The following is an 18860-nucleotide window of genomic DNA, read 5'->3' as shown; positions in this document are numbered from 1 at the left end:
CGGCTCGTTCTCCAAACGTTGGTGTAGGACTGGGTCGTCTTCTCGAAATTAACTAAGGGTCTGTAAGTGTGATCGATGTCTATCTCGGCTTCTTCGTCTATCTCATCTCTCACCCGTCACACCCCATCTGGCCGGCGGGTCGGTAAATGTAAGTCGCAAGTAATTAGCGAGGTCTTGCCCATATTTCTTATGCTGTTGCAGCTTCGTATGTCCATCCAGGAGAAAATGCCAAAAATCAAGTTTGTCCTTTTCCGATTCGTTATACACGTAGCCCACCACCATTCCCCGTACCCATGGCACTGCATTTTTTTTTTTTTTTTGGACCGGAAAATAAGATTCTTGGGGGGAAAAAAAGCGTGTCTGACGAAATTGTGTGAGGGGCGGAGCGTAACAGGAACGCCAATATCTGTTGTGCTAAGTGCCACACTGGAGCCGTCCCACTACATGCTAAACGATGTTCATCAGTGTCCACTGTTGAGCAGCCTAAACATAGTGGAGTGTCTGCCAAATGAATCGCGTGCCGCCGTTGATTCGTTGCGAACTTCCTATTTACCACCACATACCATGTTGAGCGTACCGACGTTGGCAGGTAAACGTTCCGTATAACGCGCCATATCTGTCGCCAGTTCTTGTCTGGGAACTTCTTTTCCAGGGTATTCCTGGGGCACCGGCGCAGGAAGATTTGGTATACATCTCGCGTCGTCGGTAGTCGTGTTGTTGGGAAGGAATCTCTGACGCAGCTAAGCTCCAAAAAACAAAAAGACTTGAAATGTGACAGCTTCGGTGAAATATGGCCCACATTGACTGGGGGCAGCATTGAAGTGGGCGCTAGTACATCGGCCAACGCACCCGAGATATTGCGTAATTGACCGCGCCACTGTCGGAAAATCGTACTGTCGAATAACGCCCGTGCCTTTGCATATACGTTCACTATACCCTCTCCAGGTGGTAGCGTAAGCGTTGTGTATCGGATCTTAAACAGGTTCCGAAAGTTGCTTGTATCCGTGATGTCATTGTGCGCGTTAAAGGCAGGACATGCGCTACGTGAGAGAGTCTCGGTGCTAGGTATACGTTAACATAGGTCACCCTCTGAATCATATCCAACCCTCTTAATTTCTGTAATAGCATCATTGTCCGCATCAGCTTCAATATGCGTCAGTAGTTATCCGCTGCTGTCCGCTGCACATCCGTGTGGAACGTAATACCTAAAAATTTTATGGTCTTAACTAACATGAGCGGGCCTTCCTCCCCCGGTTGTAATCCTCGACCGACATTCATGCAGCGTGATTTCTGTAGATTAAGCATGCTTCCTGCCGCCATCCCGTATCGCTGTATCCATGCCAACGCCGTACGTACTTCGTCGCCTGTCCTTGCCACCAGCATCACATCGTCAGTATAAGCGCGGCAGTGAAACGTCAGTTGTGGCAACGGCACTCCCTCCAACCGTCTTCGGAGACCATATAGACAGGGTTCCAAAGCCATTGCATACAAAAGTATCGAAAGGGGGCAACCTTGACGAACTGACCTTGAAATAAAAATGTAGTCAGTGCCCCGCCCATTCATCGAGACCTTTGATCGCACGCCGTGTAACAGTCGCATGATCACGAGAATGAAGGCCTGTGGGATTCCCAATCTGCTCATCACCGCATGCAAAAAGGTATGATCCACTCTGTCGAACGCATGATCGAAGTCAATAGCGACATGCCGCTGCTAATGCGATGATATCTCGGTAGTCACCGAGCGCCATATGTACGTTACTCTTACCGCCGAGGCAAGTTTGATCTATGAGGAATCTATGAGAAATTGAAGACCGCAGGTGAGCCCCAAGGATGCGCGCGAAAATCTTATAGGCGCAGTTCAAGAGAGTGAGTGGTCTATAATCTCCTGGCCTTCTGCCACCGCGTGGTTTGGGTATTGGGATGATGATACCCTCCGTGAATTCGGCAGGTATCTCAGTCTGCGGTAACAGGAGTTCGTTGTACATCTGAATCCAGGTCCGTCCCATGAGGTATGCAAAGGCGCGGTAAAATTCAATTGGGAAGCCGTCCTGTCCTGGGGACTTGGTCGGAGCCCCCCTGGCAATTGCATCTGTCAGCTCGTCCTCTGTTATCGTTGTGATGAAAGTCTCTGCGTCCAGTGGTGGTCCTCTATCTGGCATTTCCGAGATGACATCATGTAGTGTCTCGTGGTTCACTTGTACAGGTCCATATAACTGGCGGAAATAGTCAGTAAACACATGCGCAATATCACGCTGGTTCATAACTTGCTGGCCAGTTTCAGAGATTAGTTCCCTGATCAATGTCCTGCGTCGTCGTTGGTGTTCACGTACTACGTGGTGCATGGAGAGGGTTTCGGCAGCAACTGTGTCCGCCAATCTCGCCCGGACCATTATACCTTCCAATCTTAGTCTCGTCAGCTGTAATAACTTGGCTTTTATCCTGCGCATGGCCGTGTGCCTTTCCGGCGATGGTTGTTGGGTCATCAGCTCCCTCAGGGCTGTAAAATAAAAATCAGCCGTCGTGCGTTCCACTGCGATTTCTCCTGCCCGTATCGTATCAACGTTCTCCGTAACGTTGGTTTTGCGCATTTGATCCACCACTGGAGAACCGAGGTGTATGCTCGTTGGCGGCGAACGCAGGTCTCCCAGGCCGCCTCTATCGACCGGCGACATGCAGTGTCACGTAAAAGTGCACAATTCATTTTCCAGTGACCCATACTCCGCCATATCTTCTGACGCGTTAGTGAAATCGTACAGACGTACGCCATATGATCCGTAAAAGCCACTGGCCAGATTTCGGCATCCAGTATAGCCGTTTGTAGAGCTCGAGTCACATACACTCTATCAAGTCTACTCGCCGAGTGTCCCGCTACAAACGTATAACCCGGTCTGTCGCCATGCTGCAGCTCCCAGGTATCCAGTAGCGCCATTTCGGTAATCAACGCACGCAGTTCCATGCATGGCACATAATGAGGTACTTGGTCCTTTTTGTCGACGACACAATTAAAGTCGCCGCCCACTATATAGTTATCATAGCGTCCAGCGAACAACGGAGCTATCTCTTCGGTTTAAAAGGTCGCCCTTTCTCTTCGTTTTGTGGAGCCAGATGGCGCGTATAAATTGATGAAACGAACCCCGTCGACAGTGATCGCTATGCCACGTGCCGAAGGGAGAGACATGACGTCCTCCAGTCCTATTCCTTCCCTGGTGAGAATCGCCACACCGCATCCACTTTCATCGCGCACTGAATAATGTGCCTCGTAGCCATAGAACACTGGCAGCGATGTGAAACGCACTTCTTGTAGGAGTACAATATCCACGTCCGCAGCGCGTAACATATCTTTCAGCATTTGAATTTTAATCGGTGTCCGAATGCCATTAATGTTTATCGCTAAAATGCGGTACGCCTGGCGTGTGTTCATCAGTTGTAGGGCGGTGTCATCAAGCGTCTATCTGCACCCCCGGCGCTCCTCACCACACTAAGTTGTTCAACATTTCCCGACCCCTCCCGGCCTATGGCCAGGAATATCCTCAATCGTCGCGTTCGTATTTTCATTCTGTTCCTGTTGGTCCATTTCTTGCGCCCAGTCCCCCAGAATATTTCCGGAACTGGTCGAAGGATGGGAGACAACGTTGTCACCGCTCTGATGTTGGACAATTGTCATCTCCACTTCTGCCTTTCGGTCACCAGAAGGAGAGTTCAAGTTATCGTCGCTGTGCAATTCCTGCATCGTGATCTCGGTATCTGTTGAACCCACTGGTCGCAGGTCAATACTGTCGTTGTCGTCCACTGTCCCCCCGGGACTATGGCTATCGTCAGCAAAAGTCAGTCGACGCTTCTTTCTTCTCTTCGGCGAACGCTGTTTCCGTTGCCTTGCTTCCGCATCGGCTGTTTGGGTTGCGTATCCTCCGTCTTGGGCCTGGCCTATCACGCTCTCGGTGGAAGCACTGGCAGCCACCACGGATGAGCCTGGAGCGGCCGTCAGCTGCATCTCTTGTGTGGTGTCCTGTGTCTGCTGTGGTTGAACCGGTGGTCGGAGTTCCAGTCCGTTGGTGTCCATGTTCTCTATAGGGGGCAGCTGCTGGTGCCCATCGGAAATCTCCCTCACGTCGCCTCTCAGGGCTTCCATAAAGGTCAACGGTAAGACAGTCATCTGTTGTGGTGCCTCAACGTCATCCCGTGGGGTTTGCATTAAACGTCGCTGGAGGCATTCCGAGCGGACGTGCCCTTTTTTCCCGCACCCCGAGCAAGTGCGAGGTTGCCCATCATAGATTATAATCGCTCGACAACCTCCTATGTACAAATAAAGAGGGGACGTGCTTTCGCAGTTCTATCCGTATTTGTCGCACCCCATTTAAAACGGGGTACGTGGTAAAACTCGTCCATTTTTCGGCCATATGGGATAGAACTGTACCGTATGGTCGAACGGCGTCGGTAACAAGTTCAGACGGGACCTCAAACGGAAGTTCGAAGACTCGTATAGTGCGGATCCCCATTCCCACGTGATCGACCGTAACCGCACCAACATTCCCGTCGGCATGACAGAAACGATACCCGTTCGGTGATCGTTGTAGAAGTCTTTCGCAAGCAGCCTCGTCAACAAGCTTGACACAGACGACACTTGAAACGATCGATAAATTGATTCCAATTGATTCCCACGATTTCCTGTGGATCGATTTTTACCTCTTCTCTTAAGAAACGTTCAATCTCGTGTGCCTTTGGTCGTGTATAGTCGTTCGCAAAACTGAACTTCAAAGTCGTTTTTCTGTACGAGTGTGCCATCTCGTTCTAGCCTTACAACATCGCACACGCGAAGCTGCTCCGGCGTAAACAAAGGCGCGCGCACCACAGCGCGGCCGGCAGGCAACGCGGTCGGCACTGTGTCACTGCCGAAGGCAGACTGCTCACTAGACGGACGCGCTAACCACTACACCACCCTGACACAGTGGGTTTGCACTACTGCACGTACTACCCTAGCACGCCTCCCTCCTCGATTCACGCCTCAGTTCGTCTCGTATTTCGCCTAATCTGGAGCATTGTTTTTTGATTTGGTGAGAAACGTAGAAAAAACGTGAGTTTCAGTTGCTTGAAAATTAACACAGTATTATAAATAATCTGTCACTCTAAAGTTAGAAGATCTAATTTTTTATTGTCTGATGCTTCATTAGGTCCCAAACAATTATTAAAACATTGGATCACTTATGTTGCTTGAGTACCGACACCACGATGCGTCTCAAGTTTATATATATATATATATACAGGGTGTTACAAAAAGGTACGGCCAAACTTTCAGGAAACATTCCTCACACACAAATAAAGATGTTATGTGGACATGTGCCCGGAAACGCTTAATTTCCATGTTAGTGCTCATTTTAGTTTCGTTAGTATGTACTGTACTTCCTCGATTCACCGCCAGTTGGCCCAATTGAAGGAAGGTAATGTTGACTTCGTTGCTTGTGTTGACATGCGACTCATTGCTCTACAGTACTAGCAACAAGCACATCAGTACGTAGCATCAACAGGTTAGTGTTCATCACGAACGTGGCTTTGCAGTCAGTGCAATGTTTACAAATGCGGAGTTGGCAGATGCCCATTTGATGTATGGATTAGCACGGGGCAATAGCCGTGGAGCGGTACGTTTGTATCGAGACTGATTTCCAGAACGAAGGTGTCCCGACAGGAAGACGTTCGAAGCAATTGATCGGCGTCTTAGGGAGCACGGAATATTCCAGCCTATGACTCGCGACTGGGGAAGACCTAGAACGACGAGGACACCTGCAATGGACGAGGCAATTCTTCGTGCAGTTGACGATAACCCTAATGTCAGCGTCAGAGAAGTTGCTGCTGTACAAGGTAACGTTGACCACGACACTGTATGGAGAGTGCTACGGGAGAACCAGTTGTTTCCGTATCATGTACAGCGTGTGCAGGCACTATCAGCAGCTGATTGGCCTCCACGGGTACACTTCTGCGAATGGTTCATCCAACAATGTGTCAATCTTCATTTCAGTACAAATGTTCCCTTTACGGATGAGGCTTGATTCCAACGTGATCAAATTGTAAATTTTCACAATCAACATGTGTGGGCTGACGAGAATCCGTACGCAGTTGTGCAATCACGTCATCAACACAGATTTTCTGTAAACGTTTGGGCAGGAATTGTTGGTGATGTCTTGATTGGGCTCCATGTTCTTCCACCTACGCTCAATGGAGCACGTTATCATGATTTCATACGGGATACTCTACCTGTGCTGCTAGAACATGTGCCTTTACAAGTACGACACAACATGTGGTTCATGCACGATGGAGTTCCTGCACATTTCAGTCGAAGTGTTCGTACGCTTCTCAACAACAGATTCGGTGACCGATGGATTGGTAGAGGCGGACCAATTCCATGTCCTCCACGCTCTCCTGACCTCAACCCTCTTGACTTTCATTCATGGGGGCATTTGAAAGCTATTGTCTACGCAACCCCGGTACCAAATGTAGAGACTTTTCGTGCTCGTATTGTAGACGGCTGTGATACAATACGCCATTCTCCAGGGCTGCATCAACGCATCAGGGATTCCATGCGACGGAGGGTGGATGCATGATTCCTTGCTATCGGAGGACAGGTCATCGCATATCCCTGTCCAACCAGGAATGTATTTTTTGTGGTACCCTCTTGGGATCGCTGTTTTCGCAGAGCTAATGACCGCTCCCACAAACCTGTCATAGCTCTTGCTGGTTGGAGGGGTCCAGCTCAAGGTATAATCAAGTTGTACAGAGAATTTTGTCCAGTCAGCTTTTGTAAAATTCCACCTTGGTCGAGGGTAAGACCATATTATCGGGATGGATATACCGATATTAACAAGCACAGGGCGGTGCTGGCTATGAGGGAAGTCCGTCAGGACCCTTCTAGAGGCTGTCAGTGGTTTATCGTTTGTATCCCTCGAAACAAAGCACAGATCCGGGTTATAGTCGCAGTTCCATGCGGCTGATCTGAATGTCCCTCGGTCCTTGGCATCAAAGACCAGATATGTATTTTGTTCCTCGGACCAATCGACCAGCATGTCTCCATTACTATCATTCGTACTATATTTTCTCATTTCGTGGTGACTATTATAGTGGCACCACTTGGGGCTCCACAGCATCTACCTTAAGAACATCCGCACTTGGCTTGGTGTATCCAGTGTCAGAATAGTGTGCCCCAGTGTGGCTCAACAGCAAACACACGCACACGGCAGATAGCCAACTTAATGCAACAATGCGTATTATATCAGGCACAATCGGGCCAACTCCTACAGTGTGGCTGCCCGTTCTCAGTAACATAGCCCCTCCTAACCTGCGTCGTGAACACGCTCTGGTTAGAGAATTTCGAAAAATCATGACCAACCCTCAATTACAAATCCATGAAGATACTCACGACATCCAAAGAAACCAACTCCGGTCTAGGCATCCTCCACTAAAGACCGCACAGGCTCTGCACCAAACCAACTTTAAAATAAATGACCGATGGAAAGAGGAATGGGAGAGCAGAACAGCAGTAAACTGCCACAGTATGCCATGCATCATTAGTAAACCGAAAGGATTTGATTGCCCTCGAAAAGTTTGGTCAACTCTTAATCGCATCAGAACCAACTGTGGGAGATGCGCCGACTCCTTACACAGATGGGGTAAACTTCCTTCGACCGCTTGCGACTGTGGCGCTGAGAGACAGACGGTCAAACACATCGTGCAGGAATGCCCACTAAGGGCATACGAGCGTGACCCACGGGATTTCCTAATGGCGACCCAAGAGGCAATCGACTATACATTATCTATGCTGGACGTCTGCTTGTGATTGCTCTTCTGTGAGTGTAAATTTACAATTGGCGGTGTCCTTATATACAAATTGTTATTTATTGCTCTGTTTATACATATGTGACTTTTTTTTAAATCGTGTTGTTTCTCTAATTTTTTACTGTGATGTTATGAGCTATACACTAAATAAATAAATAAACGGAAGACATTTTGAACATCTCCTGTAACAAAGTGATTGAAGTCACGCTGGTACGTTCTGTTGCTGTGTGTTTCCATTCCATGATTAATGTGATTTGAAGAGAAGTAATAAAATGAGCTCTAACATGGAAAGTAAGCGTTTCCGGACACATGTCCACATAACGTATTTTCTTTCTTTGTGTGTGAGGAATGCTTCCTGAAAGTTTGGCCGTACCTTTTTGTAACACCCAATATATATATCCACTAGATGACCCATGCAAGCCGTCATCTGCAGCTTTATGTTTTCTGCATACGTTAGTGCAAGAAGGGTACCCTTGACACTGCTGTCGAAAAAGGAAAGTGTGTGTACAAGTGAACCTCCACCAACCTGTACCGCCATCTCCGTGCGCTTTCCTCCTGGTTCCCGTCTGATAACGTCGCGTGGCCGTTTTTAGTTCAGGTCAGATCTCACAGAGAAACAGGCGACAACTGCAGTGTACTCCAGAGAAGACTACAACGATATGATACGGACCTGTGTGGAGACGCACCGCAATCCAGCTGAGGCCCGAAGGCTGTATTCACAACGCTTTCCAACGCGACGTCTGTCTTCTACGCATGTCTTTAGACGTAGAGAGATGGGTTTAAGAACCGAGGGAGGTTTCCAGGTACAGTGTGTCTTGGAAAGACCAATCCGCGACGCACCTGTTGTTGACCGTAACGTTGTTGAGTATTATGGAGGTCTTCGGTGCAAAGGCTTCTGCAGGAACGAAAATGGCATACCTTTAAGTTGCACCTGCACTAAGAGGTATATGGAAATGATCTCCAAAATCGGTTATCGTTCTGCAGAGGTCTCGTAAATAAATTAGCCCTAAATCCGGATTTCATCGGGAACATTTTATGGTAAGATGAATGATATTACGCCAATGGCACCTCGGTCGATATACACAATCGACATTACTGGGCCCCTGCAAATCCTCACTGGTAAAGGCCACGTCACATATGTAACTGTAAAATGTTTGTTTTCAAGCGTTGGTCTTACGTTTAGCAGGGTCTCCTCTCTGTTAGTGTGGAGACTGTTCTGATTAGGCAAATCTTTCGGAGTCTGTGGTACACAGGATTATTCAAGAAAATCTATGTTCTCAGTTTTGCGTGGAAAATGGTTACGGATAAGTAAAAAATATTTACTTATTTCATAAAATTTTATTCGCTAAAACTAAAACTCTCCCTCTCTGCCCATAGCGTGGGGATTGACAGAGAGGAATTAGAGTTTTACAAATATTGACCCAAATAATAATGGGTCAACATTTGTAAATCTCTACTCTCTCTCTCTCAAACCCCACCCTATGGGGAGAGTTTTAGTTTTAGCGAATTAAAATTGACGAAGTAAATAGGCATTTTCCACGCGAAACAGAACACGTGGATTTTCTTGAATTACAGCGCCAACTACCGAGAATCAAAACAAATGTTTAAGACAAAATGTACGTAGTTTTTTATGTAGAATCTGATTCTGCAATAAAAATGGGGGTTCCCATTTGAAATTTTAAAGTTGCCTCCCACCCCACCCCCAGGGGGCTGGGGTGGTGGGCTGATTTTAACACCAGCATATGTCTCCCTCGAATTTGGATTCTACACATTTTTTCGTGTGAAGCTTATTTTTAGAGTTATTCTGGTTTGTCAACTTAAAATTTACACCCTATATGTATACTACAAGAACACACTGTAACAGAGCTGTATGCTGAATGCTGACATGAGTTACCGTCTGGAGAATAAAAAGCTGGAAAGCACTGTCGTCACAAAGTAATTCCTCAGTCACGAAGTTGTCCAGTTTTACGGTACTGGTATTGACAGGAATTACACCTCCGCGAGGAGTGCAGATGTCGGAGAGGAACGTGGGGGACGAACGCGGATGAGCATCGAGAGAGCGTCGCCGGCAGATTGGAATACGAGAACGGGAGTGGGAAGCGGGGAGAGGAGTGATCGACAGGAGGACGCGGAAGGGCAGAAAGAGCAGCGGCGGCGCCCGGGCGGGCATTAATCTGGGCTGGCCCTGTGCTGTCACTGCGCCGCCATCCATCTCGCGAGCGGGCGGCCGGGCCGGGTGTTTGCATCTGTCGGGAGGCGCGCAATAAATCAGGCCGAGGAGACAGACGCCCCGATGCCTAATGGAGACTGCGGGCCCGCCGCGAGCCGCCCACTCGACCAGAGTGGCCGCCCGCCTCCGTCCGGAATTAAACGCCGGCAGGCCGGACCACTCGCGCCGAGCCCCGGCCGGCTGTGTACGGCGCGCGACGCCTCCGACCGTCACCTTTCCACTCTTTTGTCTTCTGACTACTTTGATCCCGTCCGCCACGAATTCCTCCCCTGTCCCAACCTCTTCATCTCAAAGCGGCACTTTGCGCTAAAAATCCTCAGTTACTCGTCAGATATACAGTGTCCACAATGTTCCACCATCATTTAAAAGAAATGATCGTAACTTCGAAACCACACTGCCGGAAAAAAAAATAGTACACCCTTTTAGAGATTTTCCGGGCAACGGCCTTGCCGCAGTGGATACACCGGTTCCCGTGAGATCACCGAAGTTAAGCGCTGTCGCGCGTGGTCGGCACTTGGATGGGTGACCATCCAGGCCGCCATGCGCTGTTGCCATTTTTCGGGGTGCACTCAGCCTCGTTGTGCCAATATAGTGGGAGTTAGTAAAGTTCGGTAGCAGGAGGAGCAAGACTTCTGGTCAGGTGACTACAGTGTTATAAACACAAAATCAAATTGGGGTAATGCAGGAGCAGGTTTAATAATGAATAGGAAAATAGGAATGCGAGTAAGCTACTACAAACAGCAAAGTGAACGCATTATTGTGGCCAGGATAGATACGAAGCCCACGCCTACCACAGTAGTACAAGTTTATATACCAACTAGCTCCGCAAATGACGAAGAGATTGATGAAATATATGATGAGATAAAAGAAATTTTTCAGGTAGTGTAGGGAGACGAAAATTTAGTAGTCATGGGGGACTGGAATTTGGCAGTAGGAAAATGGAGAGAAGGAAACGCAGTAGGTGACTATGGATTGGGGGTAAGAAATGAAAGAGGAAGCCGCCTGGTAGAATTTTGCACAGAGCACAACTTAATCGTAGCTAACACTTGGTTCAAGAATCATAAAAGAAGCTTGTACACATGGAAGAAGCCTAGAGATACTGACAGGTTTCAGATAGATTATATAATGGTAAGACAGAGATTTAGGAACCATGTTTTAAATTGTAAGACATTTCCAGGGGCAGATGTGGACTCTGACCACAATCTATTGGTTAAGAACTGAAGATTAAAACTGAAGAAACTGCTAAAAGGTGGGAAATTAAGGAGATGGGACGTGGATAAACTGACTAAACCAGAGGTTGTACAGAGTTTCAGGGAGAGCATAAGGGAACAATTGACAGGGGTGGGGGAAAGAAATACAGTAGAAGAACAATGGTTAGCTTTGAGGGACGAAGTAGTGAAGGCAGCAGAGGGTCAAGTAGGTAAAAAGACGAGAGCTAGTAGAAATGCTTGGGACACAAATGTCTCAAAAATGAGATCGACAGGAAGTGCAAAATGGCTTGTCAGGGAAGGCTAGAGAACAAATGTAAGGATGTAGACGCTTATCTCACTAGGGGCAAGATAGATACTGCCTACAGGAAAATTAAAGACGGTTGGAGAAGAGAGAAGCACTTGTATGAATATCAAGAGCTCAGACGGAAACCCAGTTCTAAGCAAAGAAGGGAAAGCAGAAAGGTGGAAGGAGTATATAGAGGGTCTACACAAGGGCGATGTACTTGAGGACGATATTATTGAAATGGAAGAGATTGTAGATGAAGATGAAATGGGAGATATGATACTGCGTGAAGAGTTTGAGAGAGCTCTGAAAGACCTAAGTCAAAACAAGGCCCCGGTGGTAGACAATATTCCATTAGAACTACTGTCAACCTTGGGAGAGCCAGTACTGACAAAACTCTACCATCTGGTGAGCAAGCTGTATGAGACAGGCGAAATACCCTCAGACTTCAAGAAGAACATAATAATTCCAATCCCAAAGAAACCAGGTGTTGACAGATGTGAAAATTACCGAACCGTCAGTTTAATAAGCCACGGCTGCAAAATAGTAACACTAATTCTTTACAGACGAATGGAAAAACTAGTAGAAGCTGACCTCGGGGTAGATCAGTCAGGATTCCGTAGAAATATTGGAACACGTAAGGCAATATTGACCCTACGACTTATCTTAGCAGCTAGATTAAGGAAAGACAAACCAACGTTTCTAGCATTTGTAGACCTAGAGAAAGCTTTTGACAGTCTTGACTGGAATACCCTCTTTCAAATTCTGAAGGTGGCAGGGGTAAAATACAGGGAGCGAAAGGCTATTTACAATTTGTACAGAAACCAGATGGCAGTTATAAGAGTCGAGGGGCATGAAGGGAAAGCAGTGGTTGGGAAGGGAGTGAGACATAGTTTTAGCCTCTCTCTGATGTTGTTCAACCTGTATATTGAGCAAGCAATGAAGGAAATAAAAGAAAAATTCGGAGTAGGTATTAAAATCCATGGAGAAGAAATAAAAACTTTGTGGTTCGCCGATGATATTGTAATTCTGTCAGAGACAGCAAAGGACTTGGAAGAGCAGTTGAATTGAATGGATAATGTCTTGAAAGGAGGATATAAGATGAACATCAACAAAAGCAAAACGAAGATAATGGAATGTAGTCGAATTAAGTCGGGTGATGCTGAGGGAATTAGATTAGGAAATGAGACACTTAAAGTAGTAAAGGAGTTTTGCTATTTGGGGAGCAAAATAACTGATGCTGGTCGAAGTAGAGAAGATATAAAATGTAGACTGGCAATGGCAAGGAAAGAGTTTCTGGAGAAGAGAAATTTGTTATCTTCAAGTATAGATTTAAGTGTCAGAAGTCGTTTCTGAAAGTATTTGTATGGAGTGTATCCATGTATGGAAGTGAAACATGGACGATAAATAGTTTGGAGAAGAAGAGAATAGAAGCTTTCGAAATGTGGTGCTACAGAAGAATGCTGAAGATTAGATGGGTTGATCACACAACTAGTGAGGCGGTATTGAATAGGATAGGGGAGAAGAGAAGTTTGTGGCAAACTTGACTAGAAGAAGGGATCGATTGGTAGGACATGTTCTGAGGCATCAAGGGATCACCAATTTAGTATTGGAGGGCATCGCGGAGGGTAGAAATCGTAGAGGGACACCAAGAGATGAATACACTAAGCAGATTCAGAAGGATGTTGGTTGCATAGGGTACTGGGAGATGGAAAAGCTTTACAGGATAGAGTAGCATGGAGAGCTGCATCAAACCAGTCTCATGACTGAAGACCGCAACAACAAGAATACAGTGTCCAAAATGTTCCACTATCATTTTAAAAAAAAATCGTAACTTCGAAACCACACTGCCGGAAAAAAAATTTGTACATCCTTTTAGAGGTTTCCATTTCACTCAACAGTTGTTGTTGCCGTAGTGCATATGGAATACATGAAATGATTACATTTACTGCTCAATAGTACAAGCGGTTTTGAGGTACCAAGTATCGACCAGTGTTTTGAGGTACCTAGTATCGACTATTGCTTGAACACCCATATTGTTACATGGTTTAGCCTCCAGGCTTGGATGAATGCCCTCTATGTGACAGCGCTCACCAGATCTACGTTGTACACGCGTACGACCATGACTTAAGTGCAGTCAGAGTCTTCTTCCATTGCTGAAAACCACAGTGCGCCATTCCAACTTTAAGTGATCCTCTAACGGAACCAGTCGAGCCGTGCATGTCTATGCTGTGGCGTGGGAGGAAGACAGAATAGAGGTGTGTGTGCCAGTAGTCCCACTGGTAGTAACCTGTTGGCAACAGTTTGTGTTGAGACGTCTGGGTTCACAAACCCTCTTATCTGTTCTTTCGTATCTGTACGATCTGCCCCTGCTGCCCTTACATTATGAAGATCCTGGCGAGCATCTGTGCTGTATGGACGTCCAGAATCTCGTCTACAAGTGTGAATATGTTCACATGACCACTGATACCAGCGTCGTTGTACAACTGACGCAACACTTCCAATCTGTGTGGTAACTCTTCGAAAGGATCATCACGCCACTCGGACGACCACAATTTGAACCCCTGTAAACTTGCTCAGTTTGCTGTAGGAAGCACAAGTGCATCTCTGTGGCATAGTTGCCTGCTTGCTTCACGTGTTTCCACCACACTGAGCCTTCTGGCTGTGAGAATTCCCTATTTAAGGATCGTCATAGATGGTCCTCTGGTGGCTTTGCCACTAAACTATCTGTTGGTGGACGACGTCGAAAATATTATCAGTACATATACTATCCCCCAGATGGCAAATGCCGTCATCTGATATTTCCCGACGTACTACTTTTTTTTCAGCAGTGTATTAGATACAGAGAATGGTGTTTTATTGTAAAACGTTTGATAGCTCTCATAGTTTCTCTTTTCGTTATGTCAGATTTTCAATGTGTGCTCCACTCGTAGCTCGTAGTACATTATGGCGACTTTCGAGTTCTGCCCATGTATGGGTCGTGTTTTCGAAGAGCACTCTCCCAGGATGTACAGAGACGCTGCTTTAGTTCATCGGCTGACCACAACCTCTTGGATACCGTTTTCTAACTTATTTGGGTACCACCATCGACATATTCAGAAACTCATTTCTGGCTACCAACCCCTCGACCATTTCCAAAGTGGACACTCATTATATTTCGAACTGCTAGCAGTCCCCAAATGTCGGGACATTTGACATCACGTGTAGCCTTACGTAGAACAGGTCATGGCGCCAGTAAAAATCAGAACGTGTCACGAAAATTGGACTTCTGCCATCAATAGTCTTCCCTTACTGCCTTAACACTGTACATTCCTCTCGAGCGCCGTGAAAGTTACTCCCCGGTGCTTCAACACATTCCACAAATAAAATTTTCGAAGGGAAAATAATTTCCAAGTAAGCGGAAAGGAACAACAAAGTAAGGTTTGATGTAAATAAAAAAATACTGTACTGGTTACGTTTTTTCACGCATAGCACGACGATTGTCAGGAGTTTGTTCCCATCTTCAGGTCACCCCCTTATATTAGTATCGTAGGTGACTTTTGCATGCATGCAGTTCTGCTTCTCTTGCCATGCAGTCGTCTTTTCATGGTTTTAGTGCAATACGAAAATCGAAAGATATAGTTCTTGAATTTTTTTACTTGCTAATGTTACAAAATACTAAGGACTTGTTAAGAACATTCAATAGACAAGACCGCATAGATATTTCTCTATTTAAGACAACTGGCATCGGCAGACCTTCCTACCATCTTCATGTCTTATAAAATCTCTTTCTTACGAAACGCGTTCTTTTTAAGATGAACCTCACGACAAGTTGTCATGTGGATAAAAAGCAGTACATTATAAAACGCTACTCATAACTAAAAAATTTAAAAACATAAAGCACCTTGTGCAAATAACTGTGTACATATATATACCGCCCACAGATTATTGTTAGGTCAAAAAAACATAGTACACAGTAGCACATCTGTTTACATAAGCTGGATATATTCTAAACATTGAAAATCCACCTTCAATGTTTGGAATGGATCGAGATTATGTAAGCAGATGTGCTACTGTGTACTGTGTCTTTATGACGTAAAAATAATGTGTGCAGTGTATATATGGCATAGCCATTCACTCAAGGTGCTTCATGTTTTTGAATTTTTTGGTTATGGCAAACCTTTTATAACGTACTGTTCTTTTATCCATATGACAACTTGGCCCGGTGTCCAACTTAAAATCAACACTATACAACAACAAAAAATTTTAAGATCAGAATATCACAGCAAAGTCCGTCGAAGACAGTTGCCTTAAGTAAGGAAATATTTATGCGCTTTTGGCTTTTCAAGGTTTTTAGGAAGTAAAACAGATCGCAACTTTTGTGTTCTCAAAATGAGAAAATTCAGGCATAGTAATAACTACTTTGTTAAGGTTTAACTGCAGTCGGAAAATGTAGATTTATGGGTTGCTTGTAAGTAAATATGCGAAAATACTATCTATGTATCCCGACTGTTCGATTACAGTAAAACCATGGAAATACTACTACAGGACAAGACAAAGAGAACAACACATACGCTAACATTAGATACAATACTAATATTAACTCGCACAGTATTGAAACATGGGATTAAATTTCAGAAACATGTCTTGCTGTGCGTTGAAAAACGGTACTGGTGAAACGTTTTGTTACTTCAATACTTACTGACACACTTGAAGACGATAGAAAAACTTCATTTTTGATCAATGAAAATAAAATGAGGATATTACACTACTGACCATTAAAATTGCTACACCGCGAAGATGACGTGCTACAGACGCGAAATTTAACCGACAAGAAGGGGATTCTGTGATATGCAAATGATTAGCTTTTCAGAGCATTCACACAAGGTTGGCACCGGTGGCGACACCTACAACGAGCTGACACGAGGAAAGTTTCCAACTGATTTCTCATACACAAACAGCAGTTGACCGGCGTTGGTGAAACGTTGATGTGATTCCTCGTGTAAGGAGGATAAATGCGTACCATCACGTTTCCGACTTTGATAGAGGTCGGATTGTAGCCTATCACGATTGCGGTTTATCGTATAGCGACATTGCTGCTCGCGTTGGTCGAGATACAATGACTGTTAGCAGAATATGCAATCGGTGTGTTCAGGAGGGTAATACGGAACGCCGTGCTGGATCTCAACGGCCTCGTATCACTAGCAGCAGAGATGACAGGCATCTTATGTGCATGGCTGTAACGGATCGTGCAGCCACGTCTCGATCCCTGAGTCAACAGATGGGGACGTCTGCAAGACAAGAAGCATCTACACGAACAGTTCGAGGACTTTTGCAACAGCATGGACTATCAGCTCGGAGACCATGGCAGCGGTTACCCTTGACGCTGCATCACAGATAGGCGTGCCTGCAATGGTGTACTGAACGGCGAAAGTGGGTGCACGAATGGCAAAACGTCATTTTTTCGGATCAATGCTGGTTCTGTTTACAACATCATGAAGGTCACATCCGTGTTTGGCGACATCGCGGTGAACGCAAATTGGAAGCGTGTATTCGTGATCGCCATACGGGCGTATCACCCGGCGTGATGGTATGTGGCGCCATTGGTTATACGTCTCGGTCACCTATTGTTCGCATTGACGGCATTTCAGAAGTGTTACGGCCCGTGGCTCTACCCTTCATTCGATCCATGCGAAACCCTACATTTCAGCAGGATAATGCACGAACGCATGTTGCAGGTCCTGTACGGGCCTTTCTGGATACAGAAAATGTTCGACTGCTGCCCTGGCCAGCACATTCTCCAGATCTCTCACCAACTGAAAACGTCTGGTAAATGGTGGCCGAGCAACTGGCTCGTCACATTACGCCAGTCACTACTCTTGATGAACTGTGGTATCGTGTTGAAGCTACATGGGCAGCTGTACCTGTACACGCCATCCAAGCTCTGTGTGACTCAATGCCCAGGCGTATCAAGGCCGTTATTACGGCCAGAGGTGGTTGGTTGTTCTGGGTACTGATTTCTCAGGATCTATGCACTCAAATTATGTGGAAATGTAATCACATGTCAGTTCTAGTATAATATTTTTGTCCAATGAATACCCGTTTTTCATCTGTATTTTTTCTTGGTTTAGCAATTTTAATGGCCAGTAGTGTATCTTCTGCTGAAGACGAGGTCCTGTGTTCGATTCTCGGCCCTGTACACCGTTTTAATCTGCCAGAAACGTTCGAAACAGCACTCAGTCCACTGCAGAGTGGAGAGAAGACTGGATATTTAATGTCTGCACACAGTGTACACGGACGTAGCTAAAGCGTTTGATCGATCGTTCACCATTTCCTGCATCGTGTAAAACACGCCTAAACAAGTTTCGAATTGCAGCCGGCGGGGGGCATGAGCGTTCCATTTGCTTACACGCGCTGCCGCCAGTCTGGCAGCGGGTCGCGAAGGCAGGCGCTCGCCGAGATGTGTTTTTAATGAAGCTGCGCTCCACTCCTCTTGTGACGTGCGGGCCCTCGTGGCAGTGTCTGCCAGCCCAGCACGCGGGTAGACTCCGTCACAGGGCCGACGCGGGAGCTCGGCCAAGGTGCACCTCACCTAGCCACGGCAGCATCATTAAGTTGCCTCATCGCCAATGACACCGAGCGCGGTGCCTCGATGTAGAAGGGACTACACTCCTCTTCTGAATAAACGTCTACTCACACTCCACGTCATGAAACGGAACAGTACGCCGATAACACTCCACCATGTAATGGGAATGGTGGCTGGCATCAGCAGAGACTGTCAACGCAACGCAACGAAATGGGATGGAGCGGATGGCCAATGTCAAAAAGTCTTGGAAAGGAAGTTTTAGCTCTGTGACTGGTGCACTGAGAGTAGCGTCAACTTTTCACATCGGAAGTTTAGGGCATTTGTGTCTTCTTGATATTGATTTTATTTAAAAGTTGAAAAACCCACTATTGATGTTTATTGATGTTCCTCAACATTTATTTTATACTTCATTGTAAGCCAGATTTCAGCTTTTAGACCATCATCAGACAACTCAAGATTGAACGGACAGTACTCACAATATCAGACACATCTGCACCGAAGAGCCAGAGAAACTGCCTGATATCGTGTAGCGCCCTCGAGAGCACGCAGAAGTGCCACAACACGACGTGCAATGGACTCGACTAATGTCAGAAGTTAGTACTGGAGGGAACTGACACCCTGAATCGTACAGGGCTGTCGATAAATCCGTAAGAGTACAAGGGTGTGGAGATTTCCTCTCAACAGCACGTTGCAAGGCAACCAGATATGTTCAATAATGCTCATATCTGGGGAGTCTGGTGGCCAGCGGAAG

At 46.2% G+C, this 18860-nt stretch overlaps 1 protein-coding gene and 1 pseudogene across 1 annotated transcript in view; both read left to right on the top strand.

Moving 5' to 3' along the window:
* Positions 1–18860, top strand: part of LOC126412894 (uncharacterized) — a 745825-nt gene that overhangs the window by 323178 nt on the left and 403787 nt on the right. The window lies entirely within an intron of this gene.
* On the top strand, positions 10487–10604 carry LOC126413580 (5S ribosomal RNA; annotated as a pseudogene).

This window comes from Schistocerca serialis, chromosome 7 (assembly GCF_023864345.2).
Source record: "Schistocerca serialis cubense isolate TAMUIC-IGC-003099 chromosome 7, iqSchSeri2.2, whole genome shotgun sequence".
Taxonomy (NCBI): domain Eukaryota; kingdom Metazoa; phylum Arthropoda; class Insecta; order Orthoptera; family Acrididae; genus Schistocerca; species Schistocerca serialis.
The sequence above is the reverse complement of the archived record's forward strand: the minus strand, read 5'-3'. Positions and strand labels throughout refer to the sequence as shown.